Source organism: Salmo trutta, chromosome 39 (genome assembly GCF_901001165.1).
Source record: "Salmo trutta chromosome 39, fSalTru1.1, whole genome shotgun sequence".
In the NCBI taxonomy this organism is placed as follows: Eukaryota; Metazoa; Chordata; class Actinopteri; order Salmoniformes; family Salmonidae; genus Salmo; species Salmo trutta.
Genome location: NC_042995.1, coordinates 5,224,151 through 5,248,266, shown reverse-complemented (window position 1 = coordinate 5,248,266; position 24,116 = coordinate 5,224,151). Strand labels below are relative to the sequence as shown.

Genomic DNA, 24,116 nt, shown 5'->3' with positions numbered 1-24,116 from the left:
CTGTGTTGTGGTTTCACAGACCTTAATCTCACATTAACATTACTTTATTTGTCCAATTGTACAGGTACAAGGTCCAACGGAAATGTGACTTGCACTTTATCCCAACTCCTCCAAAAGACTAAAAGGTACACAGGGGGGCTGCCATACTACGGCGTAATTGTGGGGGTTAAGTGCCTTGTTCAAGGGAGCGACGGCATCTAGGATTTGATACCAGCTAACTTCACGCATGATTTTTCCCTTAAGACTCGGGATTTGACCTGGCAACCCTCCGGTTGCTGGCTTCTCTAACCACTAGGCTGCCTGTCGATACCTGCCATCATGTCCTAGTCACAATTCTTTACAACTTCAGTCCTTGTTTGACAGAACTTCATCTCACATCAACCAAAGTTGTTTTCTTGTTTATTTTTTTCCGTTTCATCTAGATACCGTTCCTTAGAACTTCAGACCTCATTTCCTTAGATCATTGTCAGCCATGAGTTCCTTTTCCAGGAATAGCTGCGTCTCCTTTGACAACACATTATCTTGCGATAACAAAAACATGGAATTTTACCTGTTGCTAGGGAACATGACAATGGTGGAGATTTGAGAGAGTTCAGTCAAGGGTAAAGTACCACTCGTTACAAGTTGGCACCACTGAGTGATTGGGGGATGATGGACACATTGTCAACATCTTTTCTCAGGAATGTTATGTATAGCTGTCAAACTGGTGTGGAGTAATACCGAGGAGAGTATGAGGAGGCCTGCCTACTTTATTTTACCATAGGTACAGTACAGCAGAACCGGTAGATCTGTTTGCTTGTGCTCTTGCCAACTCTGTCATGCAACACGTCTTACAATGAACCTAATCTTACACTTCAACTGTAGTTGTCATTCATGGGAGATGACATGTTTTACTGTTGCATCGTCTTTGATTTCACTTTAGCTTCTGTGAAAACAGCTCTGTTTATCCAGTGGTGTGTGGTGGAGTATGATCAGTATGTTTACCCTGGTATCGTGCAAGACGTTCATGCAGAGAGTGGTGCGTTTGTGAAAACCATGTGTTGCGTTGGCCCCAACCATTTGTTTTTGGCCAATGAGAGACGATATCATATGGTACAGACCACAACATGTGCTTGGACTTGTCCCTGAGCCCCATCCAGTGACCAAAAGGCACATGGAGCTGGATGCCTTGGTCTGGGAGGAACTTAGCTCTCTTTCTAAGTCTTAGATACACTTGGAAACTCACTATACAGTACATACAAAGCAGGGCATAAAATCATACATTTAAATAAAATGTGTAGCTCACAATTAACTCTTCCCTCTATACAGTTGAAGTCGGAAGTTTACATACACTTGGATTGGAGTCATTAAAACTTGTTTTTCAACCACTCAACAAGAAATTTGTTAAACTATAGTTTTGGCAAGTCGGTTAGGCTACTTTGTGCATGACAAGTAATTTTTCCAACAATTGTTTACAGACAGATTATTTCACTTATAATTCACTGTATCACAATTCCAGTGGGTCAGAAGTTTACATACACTAAGTTGACTGTGCCTTTAAACAGCTTGGAAAAGTCCAGAAAATGATGTCATGGCTTTAGAAGCTTCTGAAAGGCTAATTGATATCATTTGAGTCAATTGGAGATGTACCTGTGGATGTATTTCAAAGCCTACCTTCAAACTCAGTGCCTCTTGGCTTGACATCATGGGAAAATCAAAAGAAATCAGCCAAGATCTCAGAAAAACATTGTAGACCTCCACAAGTCTGGTTCATCCTTGGGAGCAATTTTCAAACGCCTGAAGGTACCACATTCATCTGTACAAACAATATTACGCAAGTATAAACACCATGGGACCACGCAGCTGTCATATCGCTCAGGAAGGAGACGTGTTCTGTCTCCTAGAGATTAATGTACTTTGGTGCGAAAAGTGCAAATCAATCCCAGAACAACAGCAAAGGACCCTGTGAAGATGCTGGAGGAAACGGGTACAAAAGTATCTATATCCACAATAAATGGAATCCTATATCGACATAACCTGAAAGGCCGCTCAGCAAGGAAGAAGCCACTGCTCCAAAACCTCCATAAAAAAGTCAGACTACGGTTTGCAACTGCACATGGGGACAAAGATCGTACGTTTTGGAGAAATGTCCTCTGGTCTGATGAAACAAAAATGGAACTGTTTGGCATAATGACCATCGTTATGTTTGGAGGAAAAAGGGGGATGTTTGCAAGCCGAAGAACACCATTCCAACCGTGAAGCACGGGGGTGGCAGCATCGTGTTGTGGGGGATGCTTTGCTGCAGGAGGGACTGGTGTACTTCACAAAATAGATGGCATCATAAGGACGGAAAATTATGTGGAAATATTGAAGCAACATCTCAAGACATCAGTCAGGAAGTTAAAGCTTGGTCACAAGTGGGTCTTCCAAATGGACAATGACCCCAAGCATACTTCCAAAGTTGTGGCAAAATGGCTTAAGGATGACAAAGTCAAGGTATTGGAGTGGCCATCACAAAGCCTTGACCTCAATCCCATAGAAAATTTGTGGGCAGAACTGAAAAAGCGTGTGCGAGCAAGGAGGCCTACTAACCTGACTGAGTTACACCAGCTCTGTGAGGTGGAATGGGCCAAAATTCACCCAAGTTATTGTGGGAAGCTTGTGGAAGGCTACACCAAATGCTTGACCCAAGTTAAACAATTTAAAGGCAATGCTACCAAATACTAATTGAGTGTATGTAAACTTCTGACCCATTGGGAATGTGAATAAAGAAATAAAAGCTGAAATAAATCAATCTATTATTATTATTCTGACGTTTCACATTCTTAAAATAAAGTGGTGGTCCTAACTGACCTAAGACATGGAATATTTACTATGATTAAATGTCAGGAATTGTGAAAAACGGAGTTTAAATGTATTTGGCTAAGGTGTATGTAAACTTCCAACTTCAACTGTATTTGTGCTAGAATTTCTATTTGTAGCATCTAAGTGTAGTCAAGGGCAACACATTGTTCTCATGTTGAAAAGGTGTTAGTTCCTGTGTTTTGGAATCTTACTTTGTCTTATATTAATGAAATGTTTACCAATGGTTGTTCAAAATGTTTGCAATAATATAGTTTTCATATGTTTTTTATTTTTACATAGATGTCATTTCCACCACACCTTGTCATTTCCATCACAACACATATTTTTCAGGTAAATGAGTATATTATGTATAATTTGCATATATTTATTTGTTTTAGATATGGAAGTCATATGGTTATCATAATCTTACAAAAAGGTTGGATGGAAATATCTTATTTTTCATGACAAATAGGCAAGTTTATACATTCAGGTGTCGTATTGAATTATTAATATTAAGAAAATCTTAAATCACTTAAAATAATATTCAATACAAGTTCATGTACAAATGTATAAGAAGTCCGTTATAAATCAATTGTATGATATTTAATTTTCAACTAAAATGGATGTTTAATGACGTGATGGAAATGACGTGTCTATGGCTGTCTGGGAAAAATGACAAAAATATATAAATTCCTGAATAGTATGATCGCAGCCATTATCAGGTATAGTTTCTAGACAAATCAAAGACAAGTACAATACTGGTAAAAGGGTGTTTGAATAAGTTTAAATTTCTGAAAGTTTGCACGGTCAAAGTGCCCGAAGTTGCAGAAACACCCTTAGATCCAATTCCTCAGAACTCCAGTCCTCACTTCCTCAGATCAGTGTCAATGTTTCTGTGGGTGAACAGTAAACACACAGCCACTGTTTTCAGTCCAACAGTTTTAGGCCCACCACTACAACACTACACTTACTACCCGGGGAATATTGCACAACTCATTGGTAATAAAAACAACATTCAATGTCTTGAAAAAGAGAACTGGAAGGCATTGATGATACAGAGTCAAGAACAATGTCTTGAACATATTTATTTTCTAGAGAAACATCTCTGAGAATGAATGCAGTGGAATAACAACACCAAATCTACTTCAAACCATACACAACATCATTAGTTATGATGAATAGAAAACATGACAGCTTTGTCTGGCCGGCCAGCCATATTGCTAGGTCCTGCCTGCTGGCCAGAGAGGCAGCTAGGTCCTGCCTGCCGGCCAGAGAGGCAGCTAGGTTCGGCCAAGTATCTAGGTCCGGCCAAGTAGGTAGGTCCGGCAGGCCAGCCAGATATCTAAGTCCAGCTGGCCAGATTGATAGGTCTGGCAGCTGGCCAGATAGTTCCTGGACAAACTGATGTTTCTTCTCCACAATGAATGTATGTAGTGATCGATAGAGCAGAAGAATTACATTCAGGGTGAGTCGTCAGGCACCCAAGGCCAAGGAATGGAGAGAGAGAGGTGACCTGGAGGGAGTTCCAGACCTCAGCTTTTTATAAGGCAGAAAAGCAGAGAGGGGTGGCTGACAAGAAACATTAAACACAAAATGCACACACACACTCTCCTATCTCTCTCACACACACACTATGTAAATATGTAAATAAATTGTAATTGTTTATTTTATGTATGCTTTTAGGATTGGAGATATCTAGTTCTACAACTCTCTACAGTGCAGTTCACAAATATACTCTTTAATAACTAACAACATTCTATAATGAATACATATTAGAATAATAATCCATAATAGAGTGACCAATAGTGATTGTTTAGAGTTTTATTTAGTACACAAGTAGTGCTTCAGGGTGGGATCCAACCGTGTCTCAAAAGCAGCAGAAAGGGTCACCAACATGTATGTTATGTCTATACACGTCTGGCTGGACTAGACTACCTGCTGATACCTGGCCTCATGCCATAGTCACAATTCCTTACAACTCCACTCCTTGTTTCACAGAATCTAATCTTACATATCATCAACCATAGTTGTCATTCATGGGAGACGACATGTTCACTGTTGCATTGTCTTTGGTTTCACTTTAGCTTCTCTGTGAAAACAGCTCTGTTTGATTTAGATCCAATTCCTCAGAACTCCAGTCCTCACTTCCTCAGATCAGTGTCAATGTTTCTGTGGGTGAACAGTAAACACATAGCCACTGTTTTCAGTCCAACAGTTTTAGGCCCACCACTACAACACTACACTTACTACCTGGGGAATATTGCACAACTCATTGGTAATAAAAACAATATTCAATGTCTCAGAGAACTGGAAGGCATTGATGATACAGAGTCAAGAACAATGTCTTGAACATATTTATTTTGTAGAGAAACATCTCTGAGAAAGAATGCAGTGGAATAACAACACCAAATCTACTTCAAACCATACACAACATCATTAGTTATGATGAATAGAAAACATGACAGCTTTGTCTGGCCGGCCAGCCATATTGCTAGGTCCTGCCTGCTGGCCAGAGAGGCAGCTAGGTCCTGCCTGCCGGCCAGAAAGCTACAGTGCCTTCGGATAGTATTCAGACCCCTTGACTTTTGGATTAAATCTACACATAATACCACATAATGAAAGAGCAAAAGTTTTTTTTAACATTTTTGAAAATATGTATAAAAACATAATTACCTTATTTACATAAGTATTCAGACCCTTTGCTATGAGACTCGAAATTGAGCTCAGGTGCATCCTGTTTCCATTGATCATCCTTGAGATGTGTATACAACTTTATTGGAGTCTACCTGTGGTAAATTCAATTGATTGGACATGATTTGGAAAGGCACACACCTGTCTATATAAGGTCCCACAGTTGACAGTGCATGTCAGAGCAAATACCAAGCCATGAGGTCGAAGGAATTGTCCGTGGAGTGTCGAGACAGGATTGTGTCGAGGCACAGATCTGGGGAAGGGTACCAAGACATTTCTGCATCATTGAAGGTCCCCAAGAACACAGTGGCCTCCATCATTCTTAAATGGAAGAAGTTTAGAACCACCAAGACTCTTCCTAGAGTTGGCCGCCCGGCCAAACTGAGCAATTAGGGGAAGGGCCTTGGTCAGGGAGGTGACCAAGAACCCGATGGTCAATCTGACAGAGCTCAAGAGTTTCTCTGAGGAGATGGGAGAACCTTCCAGAAGGACAACTATCTCTGCAGCACTCTACCAATCACGCCTTTACGGTAGAGTGGCCAATCCTCAGTAAAAGGCACATGACAGCCTGCTTGGCATTTGCCAAAAGGCACCTAAAGACTGACCATGAGAAACAAGATTCTCTGGTCTGATGAAACCAAGATTGAACTATTTGGCCTGAATGCTAAGCGTCACGTCTGGAGGAAACCTGGCACCATCCTTACGGTGAAGCATGGTGGTGGCAGCATCATGCTGTGGGAATGTTTTTCAGCGGCAGGGACTGGAGACTAGTCAGCATTGAGGCAAAGATGAATGGAGCAAAGTACAGAGAGATCCTTGATGATAACCTGCTCAGGACCTCAGACGGGGGTGAAAGTTCAACCTTCCAACAGGACAACGAACCTAAGCACACAGCCAAGACAACTCAGGAGTGGCTTCGGGACAAATCTGTCTTTGAGTGGCCCAGCCAGAGCCTGGACTTGAACCTGATCAAACATCTCCGGAGAGACCTGAAAATTGCTGTGCAGCCATGCTCCCCATCCAACCTGACAGAGCTTGAGAGGATCTGCAGAGAAGAATGGGAGAAACTACCGAAATACAGGTGTGCCAAGCTTGTAGTGCCATGCCCAAGAAGACTCGATGCTGTAGTCACTGCCAAAGGTGCTTCAACAATGTACTGAGTAAAGGGTCTGAATACTTAAGTAAATGTGATCCTTCCGTTTAAAAAATATATAAATTAGCAGAAATTCCTAAACACCTGCTTCTGCTTTTCTCATTATGGGGTATTGTGTGTAGATTGATGAGGAATAAAACAATTTAATACATTTTAGAAGAAGACTGTAACCTAACAAAATGTGGAAGAAGTCCAGGGTTCTGAATGCTTCCCGAAGGCACTGTAGACAACCAGACAACTAGTTCCTGGTTAATAGAATTCCAAGTGTGCAAAGCACTTTTTTTGGTTACTACATGATTCCATATGTGTTACTTCATAGTTAGGATGTCTTCACTATTATTCTACAATGTAGGAAATAGTAAAATTAAAGAAAACCCTTGAATGAGTAGGTGTGTCCAAACTTTTGACTGCTACTGTACATTGTCTCGCAATGATTAACAACCAGTTTGACAGAGCTTGAAGAATTTTGAAAACAAACGTTGCACAATCCAGGTATGGAAAGCTCTTGGAGACTTACCCAGAAAGATGTACAACTCTAATCACTGCCAAAGGTGATTCTAACATGTATTGACTCAGGGGTGTGAATACTTCTGTAGATCTGTATTTCATTTTCAATACATTTTCAAAAATGTCTAACAACATGTTTTCACTTTGACATTATGGGGTATTGTGTGTAGATGGGTGAGAAAAGTCAGGCTGTAACACAACAAAATGTGGAATAAGTCAAGGGAAATCAAATCAAATTGTATTGGCCGCATACACATATTTAGCAGATGTTATTACAGGTGTAGCGAAATGCTTGTGTTCCTAGCTCCAGCAGTGCAGTAATATCTAACAATTACCAACAATACACACAGATCTGAAAGTATCCATACCATAGCAGCTGCTTTGGATATGCCTTTTACTTGAGAGCTCTGCCCTCTATGCCAGGTTTCCCTTGAAAAAAGTATGTTATTGTTGACCTGGTAAAATTAGCTAAAGGTTGTGTGCATTCTCACTAGATAGAATTGTGTGGTTCAGTGGCAGATTTTCCAAAGAAAATACACATATCAGCATTTCTCAATCAGGTTAGATACACAGCTCATTTCATTCATGAATGTAGGCGCTCATTATTGTAAATATTACAGTTCTCTAGGTCCTCCATTCCCAAACCTGAAGCCCCCTGTCCCCAGCAGGAAATACCAGGAAAAAGTGTTTTGCTTAACACAAAGTGCTTATACATAAACCTAGCCTAAAACCCCAAAGAGCAAGCAATGCAGGTGTGGAAGCACAGTGGCTAGCAAAAACTCCATAGAAAGGCAGGAACTTAGGAAGACGTTTGTAACTTCTCATGATTTAGCCTATTTGTCAAACCAAATCTGAATGTTTGATATCCTTTTTACTGTTCACTGTTGATAGTAATTGTTTCCAAAGGTAAACACTCAATGTCCTACTACAAGGATGTGGTCAGGTTGACGCACTTCTGAGTCACAATAACACAGAGACACAAACAACACACCACAGATTGCCAGGGCAAGTACAAATGAGCAGTTGGGGAAATGAAGTCTACTGCGTGCTTGCCCGATATGAACAAAAACACTTCATTTAGATTAGTGTGTAGATAAGGCTTTGTCATTAAAATAATGCCTATTTTTCAGATGTGCCAAGCAGGCTAGACGTGTGACAGTTAACTGTGTCTCCACTGAGCTGTTCCAGGCCTGGAGAGCCACAATGGGACTTCCAGAGGCTTGTGGACCTGAAGCAGTGTGATGTGGTCCAGGTAAATATCACACACACTCACTCAATCACTCTTTCTGTTTTGTTGAATAATTATTTCCACTTAAGAAAATTGTGCCCCTCTCTTTTAGATCTTACACCCCTATTCGCTCAACTACAGCCCTCACAGCTGCAGTCGTCTGCCCTGCACCTGCTATACAGAGTTGCATTAACAGGAATCCCATGCAGCCTTGTTTCTAAGTCAGAGCACTGGAATGTGAGATGGGATCTACACCTCCATTAAAATGATAGAAATCCTCATTTCGTTTAATGGTTTTCAATTTGAGTTTATACTTTCTCCTTCTGAACATCTAACGCGAGTGGGACGGTGTGACTTCGTGACAATGATCACAAGAGTAGTTGCTTACCTGTTTGATGGCTGCAACGCAGTTACACCTCCGACTCCACCAAAACATCAGCTATGCAGGTGTCGAATATTACCCGTTAAGACTTGATCTGATTGAATCTTACACTCATTCACTCTGTTTAGTTATATTATCATTGTCAGTTAATAAAATTGTGCCTCTCTCTTTTAGATCTGCCACCCACTGTGCCAGCAGTCCTCTGCTGTGGTCTTTCATTTACCGGCTGCACCAGTTCCCGCTACACTGGCCGTGAAGGGAGGCACCTTGGAAGTTTCCCAGATGGATACAGGTCATTCAGAATTATATTACATACACATACGCTCACTCACTCACACCAACAGATGTACACACAAACATGTTGTTGAGCTGTATACATACTGTAACTTTGTGCGTCTCTCTTTCAGATCGGCCTTGCACTCCACCACTGCCCCTCACAGCCTCACCCGGAAGTGCATGCAGACTGACAAAGTAGAGATGGGTGGCTGACATGAAAAAATAAAACACAACCTTCACACACACACACTGTCTCGCTCTCTCTCACTCGCTCTCTTTATCTGTCAATGTAAATCAAATATAACTACTTATTATTTTGTGTTTGCTCCATTTTATTTGAAGATTTTGTGCAATAAAGTACATTCACAGATAAAGCAACGTCTTTGGTTTATTGGATATTTCTCTGATTGAAATGTGTGACCAAAAGGAAGTCGGCAGACCTGCAACCCTCTGGGAGTGTGTGCAGGATTTGTCATCTGGAGCTGTAACAGGGCCCCAACAGGCCTCACGTACAGTTGAAGTCGGAAGTTTACATACCTCAGCCAAATACATTTAAACTCAGTTTTTCACAATTCCTGACATTTAATCCTAGTAAAAATTCCCTGTCTTAGGTCAGTTAGGATCACCACTTTATTTTAAGAATGTGAAATGTCAGAATAATAGTAGAGAGAATGATTTATTTCAGCTTTTATTTCTTTATTCACATTCCCAGTGGGTCAGAAGTTTACATACACTCAATTAGTATTTGGCAGCATTGCCTTTAAATTGTTTAACTTGGGTCAAATGTTTTAGGTAGCCTTCCACAAGCTTCGCACAATAAGTTTTGGCCCATTCCTCCTGACAGAGCTGGTGTAACTCAGTCAGGTTTGTAGGCCTCCTTGCTCGCACACACTTTTTCAGTTATGCCCACAAATTGTCTATGGGATTGAGGTCAGGGCTTTATGATGGCCACTCCAATACCTTGACTTTGTTGTCCTTAAGCCATTTTGCCACAACTTTGGAAGTTGTGGTAAATTTTTTGCAACCAAGCTTTAACTTCCTGACTGATGGTCTTGAGATGTTGCTTCAATATATCCACATAATTTTCCGTCCTCATGATGCCATCTATTTTGTGAAGTGCACCAGTCCCTCCTGTAGCAAAGTACCCCCACAACATGATGCTGCCACCCCCGTGCTTCCCCCTTTTTCCACCAAACATAACAATGGTCATTATGGCCAAACAGTTCCATTTTTGTTTCATCAGACCAGAGGACATTCCTCCAAAAAATAAGATCTTTGTCCCCATGTGCAGTTGCAAACCGTAGTCTGGATTTTTTATAGAGGTTTTGGAGCAGTGGCTTCTTCCTTGCTGAGCGGCCTTTCAGGTTATGTCGAAATAGGACTCGTTTTACTGTGGATATAGATACTTGTGTACGTGTTTCCTCCAGCATCTTCACAAGGTCCTTTGCTGTTGTTCTGGGATTTGCACATTTCGCACCAAAGCACGTTCATCTCTAGGAACGTGTCTCCTTCCTGAGCGGTATGACGGCTGTGTGGTCCCATGGTGTTTATACTTGCGTAATATTGTTTGTACAGATGAACGTGGTACCTTCAGGTGTTTGGAAATTGCTCCCAAGGATGAACCAGACTTGTGGAGGTCTACAATTTTTTTTCTTAAGTCTTGGCTGATTTCTTTTGATTTTCCCATGATGTCAAGGAAAGAGGCACTGAGTTTGAAGGTAGGCCTTGAAATACATCCACAGGTACACCTCCAATTGACTCAAATTATGTCAATTAGCCTATCAGAAGCTTCTAAAGCCATGAAATCATTTTCTGGAGTTTTCCAAGCTGTTTAAAGGCACAGTCAACTTAGTGTATGTAAACTTCTGACCCAGTGGAATTGTGATACAGTGAATTATAAGTGAAATAATCTGTCTGTAAACAATTGTTGGAAATATTACTTGTGTCATGCACAAAGTAGATGTCCTAGCCGACTTGCCAAAAATATAGTTTGTTAACAAGAAATTTGAGGAGTGGTTGAAAAATGAGTTTTATTGACTCCAACCTAAGTGTATGTAAACTTCCGACTTCAACTGTATGAACAGGGTTTCCAGGAGTGGCAGGCTGATATGTTTATTGTCTTGCAGAAATGTTTTTTATGTACCAAGGCCATTCCCTGGCTAACCATCCACATTGTTCCTGGCCAAACTGATGTTTCTTCTCCACAATGAATGTATGTAGTGATCGATAGAGCAGAAGAATTACATTCAGGGTGAGTCGTCAGGCAACCAAGGCCAAGGAATGGAGAGAGAGGTGACCTGGAGGGAGTTCCAGACCTCAGCTTTTTATAAGGCAGAAAAGCAGAGAGGGGTGGCTGACAAGAAACATTAAACACAAAATGCACACACACACTCTCCTATCTCTCTCACACACACACTATGTAAATATGTAAATAAATTGTAATTGTTTATTTTATGTATGCTTTTAGGATTGGAGATATCTAGTTCTACAACTCTCTACAGTGCAGTTCACAAATATACTCTTTAATAACTAACAACATTCTATAATGAATACATATTAGAATAATAATCCATAATAGAGTGACCAATAGTGATTGTTTAGAGTTTTATTTAGTACACAAGTAGTGCTTCAGGGTGGGATCCAACCGTGTCTCAAAAGCAGCAGAAAAGGTCACCAACATGTATGTTATGTCTATACACGTCTGGCTGGACTAGACTACCTGCTGATACCTGGCCTCATGCCATAGTCACAATTCCTTACAACTCCACTCCTTGTTTCACAGAATCTAATCTTACATATCATCAACCATAGTTGTCATTCATGGGAGACGACATGTTCACTGTTGCATTGTCTTTGGTTTCACTTTAGCTTCTCTGTGAAAACAGCTCTGTTTGATTTAGATCCAATTCCTCAGAACTCCAGTCCTCACTTCCTCAGATCAGTGTCAATGTTTCTGTGGGTGAACAGTAAACACACAGCCACTGTTTTCAGTCCAACAGTTTTAGGCCCACCGCTACAACACTACACTTACTACCTGGGGAATATTGCACAACTCATTGGTAATAAAAACAACATTCAATGTCTTGAAAAAGAGACCTGGAAGGCATTGATGATACAGAGTCAAGAACAATGTCTTGAACATATTTATTTTGTAGAGAAACATCTCTGAGAATGAATGCAGTGGAATAACAACACCAAATCTACTTCAAACCATACACAACATCATTAGTTATGATGAATAGAAAACATGACAGCTTTGTCTGGCCGGCCAGCCATATTGCTAGGTCCTGCCTGCTGGCCAGAGAGGCAGCTAGGTCCTGCCTGCCGGCCAGAGAGGCAGCTAGGTTCGGCCAAGTATCTAGGTCCGGCCAAGTAGGTAGGTCCGGCAGGCCAGCCAGATATCTAAGTCCAGCTGGCCAGATTGATAGGTCTGGCAGCTGGCCAGATAGTTCCTGGACAAACTGATGTTTCTTCTCCACAATGAATGTATGTAGTGATCGATAGAGCAGAAGAATTACATTCAGGGTGAGTCGTCAGGCACCCAAGACCAAGGAATGGAGAGAGAGAGGTGACCTGGAGGGAGTTCCAGACCTCAGCTTTTTATAAGGCAGAAAAGCAGAGAGGGGTGGCTGACAAGAAACATTAAACACAAAATGCACACACACACTCTCCTATCTCTCTCACACACACACTATGTAAATATGTAAATAAATTGTAATTGTTTATTTTATGTATGCTTTTAGGATTGGAGATATCTAGTTCTACAACTCTCTACAGTGCAGTTCACAAATATACTCTTTAATAACTAACAACATTCTATAATGAATACATATTAGAATAATAATCCATAATAGAGTGACCAATAGTGATTGTTTAGAGTTTTATTTAGTACACAAGTAGTGCTTCAGGGTGGGATCCAACCGTGTCTCAAAAGCAGCAGAAAAGGTCACCAACATGTATGTTATGTCTATACACGTCTGGCTGGACTAGACTACCTGCTGATACCTGGCCTCATGCCATAGTCACAATTCCTTACAACTCCACTCCTTGTTTCACAGAATCTAATCTTACATATCATCAACCATAGTTGTCATTCATGGGAGACGACATGTTCACTGTTGCATTGTCTTTGGTTTCACTTTAGCTTCTCTGTGAAAACAGCTCTGTTTGATTTAGATCCAATTCCTCAGAACTCCAGTCCTCACTTCCTCAGATCAGTGTCAATGTTTCTGTGGGTGAACAGTAAACACATAGCCACTGTTTTCAGTCCAACAGTTTTAGGCCCACCACTACAACACTACACTTACTACCTGGGGAATATTGCACAACTCATTGGTAATAAAAACAATATTCAATGTCTCAGAGAACTGGAAGGCATTGATGATACAGAGTCAAGAACAATGTCTTGAACATATTTATTTTGTAGAGAAACATCTCTGAGAAAGAATGCAGTGGAATAACAACACCAAATCTACTTCAAACCATACACAACATCATTAGTTATGATGAATAGAAAACATGACAGCTTTGTCTGGCCGGCCAGCCATATTGCTAGGTCCTGCCTGCTGGCCAGAGAGGCAGCTAGGTCCTGCCTGCCGGCCAGAGAGGCAGCTAGGTTCGGCCAAGTATCTAGGTCCGGCCAAGTAGGTAGGTCCGGCAGGCCAGCCAGATATCTAAGTCCAGCTGGCCAGATTGATAGGTCTGGCAGCTGGCCAGATAGTTCCTGGACAAACTGATGTTTCTTCTCCACAATGAATGTATGTAGTGATCGATAGAGCAGAAGAATTACATTCAGGGTGAGTCGTCAGGCACCCAAGGCCAAGGAATGGAGAGAGAGAGGTGACCTGGAGGGAGTTCCAGACCTCAGCTTTTTATAAGGCAGAAAAGCAGAGAGGGGTGGCTGACAAGAAACATTAAACACAAAATGCACACACACACTCTCCTATCTCTCTCACACACACACTATGTAAATATGTAAATAAATTGTAATTGTTTATTTTATGTATGCTTTTAGGATTGGAGATATCTAGTTCTACAACTCTCTACAGTGCAGTTCACAAATATACTCTTTAATAACTAACAACATTCTATAATGAATACATATTAGAATAATAATCCATAATAGAGTGACCAATAGTGATTGTTTAGAGTTTTATTTAGTACACAAGTAGTGCTTCAGGGTGGGATCCAACCGTGTCTCAAAAGCAGCAGAAAAGGTCACCAACATGTATGTTATGTCTATACACGTCTGGCTGGACTAGACTACCTGCTGATACCTGGCCTCATGCCATAGTCACAATTCCTTACAACTCCACTCCTTGTTTCACAGAATCTAATCTTACATATCATCAACCATAGTTGTCATTCATGGGAGACGACATGTTCACTGTTGCATTGTCTTTGGTTTCACTTTAGCTTCTCTGTGAAAACAGCTCTGTTTGATTTAGATCCAATTCCTCAGAACTCCAGTCCTCACTTCCTCAGATCAGTGTCAATGTTTCTGTGGGTGAACAGTAAACACATAGCCACTGTTTTCAGTCCAACAGTTTTAGGCCCACCACTACAACACTACACTTACTACCTGGGGAATATTGCACAACTCATTGGTAATAAAAACAATATTCAATGTCTCAGAGAACTGGAAGGCATTGATGATACAGAGTCAAGAACAATGTCTTGAACATATTTATTTTGTAGAGAAACATCTCTGAGAAAGAATGCAGTGGAATAACAACACCAAATCTACTTCAAACCATACACAACATCATTAGTTATGATGAATAGAAAACATGACAGCTTTGTCTGGCCGGCCAGCCATATTGCTAGGTCCTGCCTGCTGGCCAGAGAGGCAGCTAGGTCCTGCCTGCCGGCCAGAGAGGCAGCTAGGTTCGGCCAAGTATCTAGGTCCGGCCAAGTATCTAGGTCCGTAATAGAGTGACCAATAGTGACTGTGTTGTGATTGTTTAGAGTTTTATTTAGTACACAAGTAGAGCCCCAAGGAGGGATCGAACCGTGTCTCAAAAGCAGCAGAAAAGGTAAAATAAGGTCATGGTGGAAAAACTACTGTATTGTCATACTTGAGTAAAAGTAAAGGTGCCTTACAGTTTTTTGCGATTGCTTACATACTTGTTGCAGAATTTGGCTCTTTGTGTCAAAACTCTACACAAAAGCCAAATAAGACACAACACTTGGAGATAAACATCTCACTTCTACTGGTCATTCAACTGAGACTGCTCTTCTCTGTGTCACGGAGGCTCTCCGCACTGCTAAAGCTAACTCTCTCTCCTCTGCTCTCATCCTTCTAGACCTATCTGCTGCCTTTGATACTGTGAACCATCAGATCCTCCTCTCCACCCTCTCCGAGTTGGGCATCTCCGGCGCGGCTCACTCTTGGATTGCGTCCTACCTGACAGGTCGCTCCTACCAGGTGGCGTGGCGAGAATCCGTCTCCGCACCACATGCTCTCACCACTGGTGTCCCCCAGGGCTCAGTTCTAGGCCCTCTCCTATTCTCGCTATACACCAAGTCACTTGGCTCTGTCATATCCTCACATGGTCTCTCCTATCATTGCTACTTAGACGACACACAATTAATCTTCTCCTTTCCCCCTTCTTATAACCAGGTGGCGAATCGCATCTCTGCATGTCTGGCAGACATATCAGTGTGGATGACGGATCACCACCTCAAGCTGAACCTCGGCAAGACGGAGCTGCTCTTCCTCCCGGGGAAGGACTGCCCGTTCCATGACCTCGCCATCACGGTTGACAACTCCATTGTGTCCTCCTCCCAGAGTGCTAAGAGCCTTGGCGTGACCCTGGACAACACCCTGTCATTCTTCGCTAACATCAAGGCGGTGACCCGATCCTGTAGGTTCATGCTCTACAACATTCACAGAGTACGACCCTGCCTCACACAGGAAGCGGCGCAGGTCCTAATCCAGGCACTTGTCATCTCCCGCCTGGATTACTGCAACTCCCTGTTGGCGGGGCTCCCTGCCTGTGCCATTAAACCCCTACAACTCCACCAGAACGCCGCAGCCCGTCTGGTGTTCAACCTTCCCAAGTTCTCTCACGTCACCCCGCTCCTCCGCACACTCCACTGGCTTCCAGTTGTAGCTCGCATCTGCTACAAGACCATGGTGCTTGCCTACGGAGCTGTGAGGGGAACGGCACCTCCGTACCTTCAGGCTCTGATCAGTCCCTACACCCAAACAAGGGCACTGCGTTCATCCACCTCTGGCCTGCTCGCCTCCCTACCTCTGCGGAAGCACAGTTCCCACTCAGCCCAGTCAAAACTGTTCGCTGCTCTGGCACCCCAATGGTGGAACAAGCTCCCTCACGACGCCAGGACAGCGGAGTCAATCACCACCTTCCGGAGACACCTGAAACCCCACCTCTTTAAGGAATACCTGGGATAGGATAAAGTAATCCTTCTACCCCCCCCCCCCCCACCCTCCCCCCCAAAAAAGATATAGATGTACTATTGTAAAGTGGTTGTTCCACTGGATATCATAAGGTGAATGCACCAATTTGTAAGTCGCTCTGGATAAGAGCGTCTGCTAAATGACGTAAATGTAAATGTAAATGTGAAATGAAACTCTGCAATCAAAACCTAACAATCCTTTTTCAAACTGGCATTTGCAACAAAATGGTACGCACATGCACCATTTGAATTACTCTAGCAACAACACATTGTTGTGCTTTATACAAAACACTGCTGTCTTTAGTACTTTGTATACCTTTTTAATTTTCTCATACAGGCTTCTGTGAAAGATTGTTCCAGTACAGTACATCTACTCACATTTCAATGAACACAAAAATATAAAGGCTTCAGAAAAATATATATACAGCTTATTTTTTGGCATTGCAGGTTTTTACAACAACAACAAAAAACACAAAGTAGAATTACAGTACAGTAATTAATACAATATGTTACTGTAAACTCACGGAAACAAAAAATGATTACAGTAAAATTACAGTGCAATGGTAAACAAAAAATAGTATTGTAAAGGATTGTTAGGGATGAGGTGGATGGCTTATGGATCCCACCTTCTGTTAGGGTCTGGCCACATCACCTCATCCACATCACAAGCAATGTCATCCCTGGCTAGGCAACAGGGAAAATAATCGCCTTGCGTGCCGTATCCAACCATGGACTGACCCCACCTCAATGTCTCCAAATGCTTCTTCCATTGCTTGCAGAAGAGGCAGGCGGGCATATGGTTAGTGGCCATATACTTTCCAACGCCAAGCCAAAAATAATTCCTCAATCGGATTGAGAAATGGGGAGTAAGGGGGCAAGTATACAACTGTGAAGTTATTGTGGTTGGTGAACCAGTCCCTGACCAGAGCAGCCCTGTGGAAACCAACATTATCCCAGATGACAACAAACCTGGGCTGCTCTGGTCCGTCCTGTACAACTGCATTATGTAGTGCATCCAGAAATATGATTATGTGTGCAGTATTGTAGGGACCTAGGGTGGCATGGTGATGGAGAACTCCTTGCAGACTAATGGCAGCACACAAGGTGATATTTCCCCCCGCGTTGCCCAGGGACATTCACAACGGCTCTTTGTCCTATAACATGTCGGCCCCGATGCCTGGTTTTAGATAGATTGAATCCAGCTTCATCAATGAAAATGAACTCACGAGGCTGTTTAGCTGCATCAAAGTCCAGGATTCTCTGTAACAGAGAATCCCCCCCCCCACACACACACACACCCAGAATGGGGGCACATACTGCTTTGTCTGAATGTATCTATACAGTGCCAATAGGACACAATCTACTGCCATTACTGTACTACATTACAGTATAGTGCAGTGACACTTACTTGCACGTAGTCATAGCGAAGGTCTTTGACTCTAACGCTGTTCCTATCAAATAGAACCCTGTACAGCTGCTTCATTGTAAGTTGGTGTTGATGCAAGATGCGGCAGTGTTGACATACTGACACGGTTGATATTATGGAATGTTGTGTGATCTGCAATGATTTGCTCTCATAGTTACAGATTTCCACAATTGTTTACACACATTTGCTGAATCTTTGGCCCATTTTCCCCAAACTCTGAACACAAAACCACAGACACAAAATGCTAAACTCTACAAATCTCTAGCAAAAGCAAACACTGCATTCAAAACTGTTTTCTTTCCTAAATGTTTTTTGCTTCAAAATGACGCACGTCATACGAATAGATCTGACTACCAACCAACAACACACTGATGTGCTCAAGACAAAACACTACTATGAATATCCCATCAGTTGGTTTATGCCTTTTGCATTTTCAATGTTACACTGTAGCTGGTTGTAAAAGATTGTTACAGTAATGTATACCTACATAAATAAACACACACAAATGCAATACAGTAACAAAAACATTGTCATTTATTTCCAAAATGCAGTATTTTGAACACTTGTGTTTTGTATGTAACACTTTCCATACCCAACAGGAGAAAACCAGGAAAAACATTCAGTGAGATAAAGGGTTTTCTGTACAAAAAATGAAAGTGGCTCATTCTTTCAAAACTCTAAACACAAAAAGACTAAAACACACGCAAAATGTAAGAAAAAAGACATTAGACTGCATCCTGCCTCCTATTTTGGTCTGGCCACAGCACCTCATCTACATCACAAGCGATGTTCTCCCTGGCTAAACAGCGGGGAAAGAATCTTCTGGAGTGACGGATCCAGTCGCCGAAAGCCCCCACATCAACTTCACCACATGCATCCTCCATTGCCTGGAGAAAAGGCATGTGCGCGAGTGATGGCGATCATACACCTTCCACCGCCATGCCGAAAAAAACTATTCAATTGGGTTTAGGAATGGTGGGAGGTATAGAATATGGTGGGAGGTATAGAACAATAAACTGTGGGTGGTCAATGAACCAGTTGTGGACCAGAGCAGCCCGGTGGAAACTCACGTTGTCCCAGATGACAACATACCTGGGCTGCTCTGGTCCACCCTCTGCCCGGCTGGAATGAGGAAGCCATGTGGTGTGTCCAGGAATGTGATGAGAAGGGCGGTGTTGTAGGGACCAAGGTTGGCATGGTGATGGAGGAAGCCTTGCTGGCTAACGGCTGCGCACATGGTGATATTCCCTCCACGCTGTCCAGGGACATTCACAGTGGCCGGTGACCAATAATGTTCCATCCCCTTCTTTTGACTAGGTTGAAGCCAGCCTCATCAATGTAAATATAAACGTACTGAATTGCAGCGGCATCCAGCTACAAGACTCTCTGAAACAGACAAGACAATATGTGACATAGACCTAGAGCAGTCAATATGGTGAGGCACAATACACTGGATTACAGTACTGTAATGTGTCTATACAGTGCTGATATGGTAGTAAATTCACAGTATAGTACTTACTTGCACATATTCATAACGCTGTTCTTTAACCCTCTCTGAGTTTCACTCAAATGGCACCCTGTAGACCTGTTTCATCCGGATTCGGTTTCGCTGTAATACACAGTCCAATGTAGACAAGCCCACCTGGTGAATGTTATTGAATATTGTGTTGTCTGCAATTATGTGGTTCTGGATTTCCTGTAGTGTAATGTTGTTGTTTGCCACCATCATGTTCACAATAGCAGTCTACTGTTCTTGTCACGCCCTGACCATAGAGAGCCCTTAGTTCTCTATGGTGTTGTAGGTCAGGGCGTGACTAGGGGGGTGTTCCAGTCTGTATTTTCTATGTTGGTGTATTAGTATGGTTCCCAATTAGAGGCAGCTGTTTATCGTTGTCTCTAATTGGGGATCATACTTAAGTTGTTCATTGTTCCCACCTGCTTTGTGGGATATTGTTTTGTGTATGTGCATGTAGCACCACTACTTTCACATTTCCTTGTTGGTTTATTGTTTTATAGAAGTTTCACTGTTTATTAAAAGATGTGGAACTCCAATCACGCTGCGCCTTGGTCCGTCTCTCATCACGTGCATGACAGAATATCCCACCAAACAAGGACCAAGCAGTGTGCAACGGAGGGAAAAGTGAGTTGGACCTGGGAGGATGCGAGACCCTTCCTTGGCGGGAGTTGCCAGGAAATCAGGAAGGACAGCGACAACGCCGGGGGCCGCGGCCACAGAAACCCCAAGATGTTTTTTTGGGGGGGGGCACGAGGGGTGGTCGGCCGAGCCAAGGAGAAAGCCAAAGCCCGCCTGGGAGTCGATGGAGCAGTGTGACGAGGGATATCGGAGAATGACTTTGGCGAGGTGTATGCTACAGCGCAGGCGTGCTGAAGACACCAGCCCGGTGCCATCTTGTGCCAGCTCCCCACACTCGCCCTGAAAAGCCAGAGACCGTCAGGGAGGCGATGGAGAAGTTAGGGGAGAGAGAGAGGAGAGAGATGTTGGTCAAGTGTGTTCTGCTCAACATTCAACCTGAAGAGCCTGTCAGCAGTCTGGTGAAGTCTGTGCCGGTTTCACGCATCTGGCCTCCAGTGCGCCTCCCCAGTTTCGTACGTCCTGTGCCAGCTCCCCGCACTCGCCCTGAAGTGCGTGTCACCAGTCCGGTGCCACCTGTGCCGACTCCACGCACCAGGCCTCCAGTGCGCCTCCCCAGTCTGGTACGTCCTGTGCCAGCTCCCCGCACTCGCCCTGAAGTGCGTGTCAACAGTCCGGTGCCACCTGTACCGGCTCCACGCACTAGGCCTCTAGTGTGTCGCTCCAGCCCGGAGCGTCCTGTGCCGGCTCCACGCACTCGACCTGAGGAGCGTGTCATCAGTCCGGTGCAACCTGCGCCGATGCCCAGTCCAGGCACGGCGTCCAGTCCCGCTCCAAGGCCGGAGCCTTCCTCTGCGCCGGTGCCCAGTCCAGGCATGGTGTCCAGTCCCGCTCCATGGCAGGAGCCTTCCTCTGCGCCGGTGCCCAGTCCAGGCACGGCGTCCAGTCCCGCTCCAAGGCCGGAGCCTTCCTCTGCGCCGATGCCCAGTCCAGGCACGGCATTCAGCCCGGCGCCATGGCCGGATCCTGGGTCTGGGCGGGGGCGACAACCTGCACCAGAGCCGCCACCGACACTAGTCACCCCCCTACCCTCCCCATTTGGTTTCAGGTTTTGCGGCCTGCACCTTTGGGGGGGGGGGGGGGGTACTGTCACGCCCTGACCATAGAGAGCCCTTGGTTCTCTATGGTGTTGTAGGTCATGGCGTGACTAGGGGGGCGTTCTAGTCTGTATTTTCTATGTTGGTGTATTAGTATGGTTCCCAATTAGAGGCAGCTGTTTATCATTGTCTCTAATTGGGGATCATACTTAAGTTGTTCATTGTTCCCACCTGCTTTGTGGGATATTGTTTTGTGTATGTGCATGTAGCACCACTACTTTCACATTTCCTTGTTGGTTTATTGTTTTGTAGAAGTTTCACTGTTTATTAAAAGATGTGGAACTCTAATCACGCTGCGCCTTGGTCCGTCTCATCGCGTGACAGTTCTAGTGTGAATAGCTGTCGTCTTCCACCATGGCCTGTCCAGCTCTGTTCTGCAGAAGATCCACAAATATATGATTGGTTACAGTAAGCTAAAATAATCTTTCAATATGAAATGACGTTACAGTAACATTGACCAACAATCACTGAGTAACATAGGCCTACTGATATGTCGGACTGCATTATACTACAAAATACATACATAAAGAGCATAGTGTAGATGGTAGGTAACTTACCGGTTGTCATTTCTGAATATACAGATGCAACCATGTAGCGGCTCAGGTTGGGCTGAACTCTGCCCAGCCTCCCTCATACTCAATCCATGGTTGAGCACATGGTCAACCAATGTGGCCCCGATCTCATCTGCGATAAGTCTTTCCTCTTCCTCCCACTCTAGCTCCACCATTGACTTCCAAAACAGGAGAGCTCACCTGCGGCCTTTTACAGTGCTAAAGCTCTGATTTCTAAGTGAACAATTCAGCAACTAGTGTTTACACCTGTGAGGAGTGGGTGTTGCCATTTCTTTCCAAAGGGACTAAAGAGATTTTAATTTTGAGTGTTTTGCCTAATGTAGAGAACTGCGTGTAGTGTTTTGCAAAAAATGTGATATAGAATTGAAAACTGAGTGTAAAGCAGGAATTGTTCTTGCAATTTTGCAGACTTGGTTTAGGGATTTGGTACATGAGTTTCAGGGATTGCGTTTCAAGTTCCCATTTGTGTGTAAACAATTGGGAAACACTAATGTAGGCGGATGGTGTTTGCCAACACTAGATTGACAAAGGCCAGTTCCTGTTCATGGGTGAACAGACATTGCCTTCCACCTTCAGGTCGTTGTGATGGGGCGGTGAGTTGGAAGCAGGTGAAAGATTTTAATAAAACAAAACCAAGAACATGACACTAACAAGGCAGAACGCCGATACACAAGAACAATACCAACTGGTGAGTGAACATGGGAGTGGTAATGGAGTCCAGGTGTGAATCATAATGACTAACAGGTGCCCATAATGACGGGTGCCAGGTGTGCGAGAAGCTGATTTCCAGGACCGGTGGTTAGTATTCTGGCGACGTCACGCATCAGAGGGGAGGAGCAGGAGTAGATGTGACAGTCATCTGGTAGTTCTGTAGAAAATCCAAGAATGTGATGTCATTGGTTAGGTTCTTTTTTACATCCTGTACACAGTAACATCAAAACTGTATTACATGTACTTCACAGCACTATGCCTATTTGTTTTTGTTCACTGAGCATAGACCTAATATTGTAGGACTACATTGTATTCTACTGCGATGCAGAATGATGTGCAACAATTATAGGTACAGTCTAGTGTAGAAAGTTGAAGACATACCTGTTCGCCAGTCTAAATGTCTGTATTATGGATGCTACTGTGTAGCAACTCAGGTTGGGCTGGACTTTCTGCCCAGCCTCCCTCATCGTCAGGCCATGATTTATGACATGGTCCGCCAAAGTGGCCCTAATGTCCTCGGAAGTATGTCTCCGTCTATTGCCTGGTCCCCTTCTTTGTTCCCTCGCTCTCACTGCCTACATGTTTGTAAAGTTCTCACAAAAGAGGTGAGCTTACCTGAGGTCTATTTGCAGTGCTAAGGCTCAGACTAATTGGTGTTCAATTACTGTAGAAGTGTTTTCATGTGTGTGTGGGTGTTGCCAATTACAGGTATGTTTTGCATTTTCAATAGAAGTGTTTTCCTAATGATTGCAAGAGATTTCGTTCTTGAACAAAGTGTCTAATGTAAGAAACAGTCTGTAGTGTTTTGAAAGTGCAAAGTGTGTTGCAGAATTTCAAAGAAAGTGCAAAGCAGAAAATGGGTTTGTACTTTTGGTACCTTTGTTTACGGCATGGTTACAAAAGTTAAGGTTTTGATGTTTTTGTCTAAGCATTCACTTTCAGTGTGGAAGCAATCGGCAAAAACTGTAATAGAAAATGACTCAAGTAAAAGTCACCCAGTAAAATACTACTTGAGTAAAAGTAAAAAAGTATTTGGTTTTAAATATACTTAAGTATCAAATGTAAAAGTATAAATCATTTCAAATGGCTTAGATTAAGCAAACCAGATGGCACTATTTTCATGTTTTCTAACACTCAGACATAATTAACAAACAAAGCATTTGTGTTAAGTGAGTCCACCAGAAGCATTTGGGATGACCAGGGATGTTTTCTTGATAAATGCATAAGTTGGACCATTTTCCTGTCCTGCTAAGCATTCAAAATGTAACGAGTAATTTTGGGTGTGAGGGAAAATGTTTTGAGTAAAAATTACCTTATTTTCTTTAGGAATGTAGTAAAGTAAAAGTTGTCAAAAATTGAAATAGTAAAGTACAGATAGCCAAAAAAACGACTTAAGTAGTACTTAAAAGTATTTTTTACTTAAGTACTTTACACCACTGAATAAGGTCATCAAAATGTCTGTTATGGCTATACACGTCTGGCTGGACTAGGCTACCTGCTGATACCTGGCCTCATGCCATAGTCACAATTCCTTACAACTCCACTCCTTGTTTCACAGAATCTAATCTTACATGTCATCAACCATAGTTGTCATTCATGGGAGACGACATGTTCACTGTTGCATTGTCTTTGGTTTCACTTTAGCTTCTCTGTGAAAACAGCTCTGTTTGATTTAG

General features: G+C 43.0%; 2 long non-coding RNA genes across 3 annotated transcripts; one reads left to right on the top strand and one right to left on the bottom strand.

The window, feature by feature from the left end:
• Positions 1-38: 38 nt before the first annotated feature.
• On the top strand, positions 39-9,434 carry LOC115179809 (uncharacterized). Of its 2 annotated transcripts, XR_003873000.1 has the most exons (4): positions 39-125; positions 8,305-8,426; positions 8,959-9,076; positions 9,192-9,434. It is a non-coding gene; the product is annotated as an uncharacterized LOC115179809 (long non-coding RNA). The 2 variants fall into 2 exon arrangements; XR_003873001.1 differs by lacking the exons at positions 39-125; positions 8,305-8,426 and adding an exon at positions 8,437-8,639.
• Positions 9,435-21,343: 11,909 nt separating this feature from the next.
• LOC115179785 (uncharacterized) lies at positions 21,344-23,256 on the bottom strand. Its single transcript, XR_003872998.1, has 3 exons — positions 22,822-23,256; positions 21,715-22,597; positions 21,344-21,531 (listed from the first exon to the last, which is right to left on the bottom strand). It is a non-coding gene; the product is annotated as an uncharacterized LOC115179785 (long non-coding RNA).
• Positions 23,257-24,116: the final 860 nt, after the last annotated feature.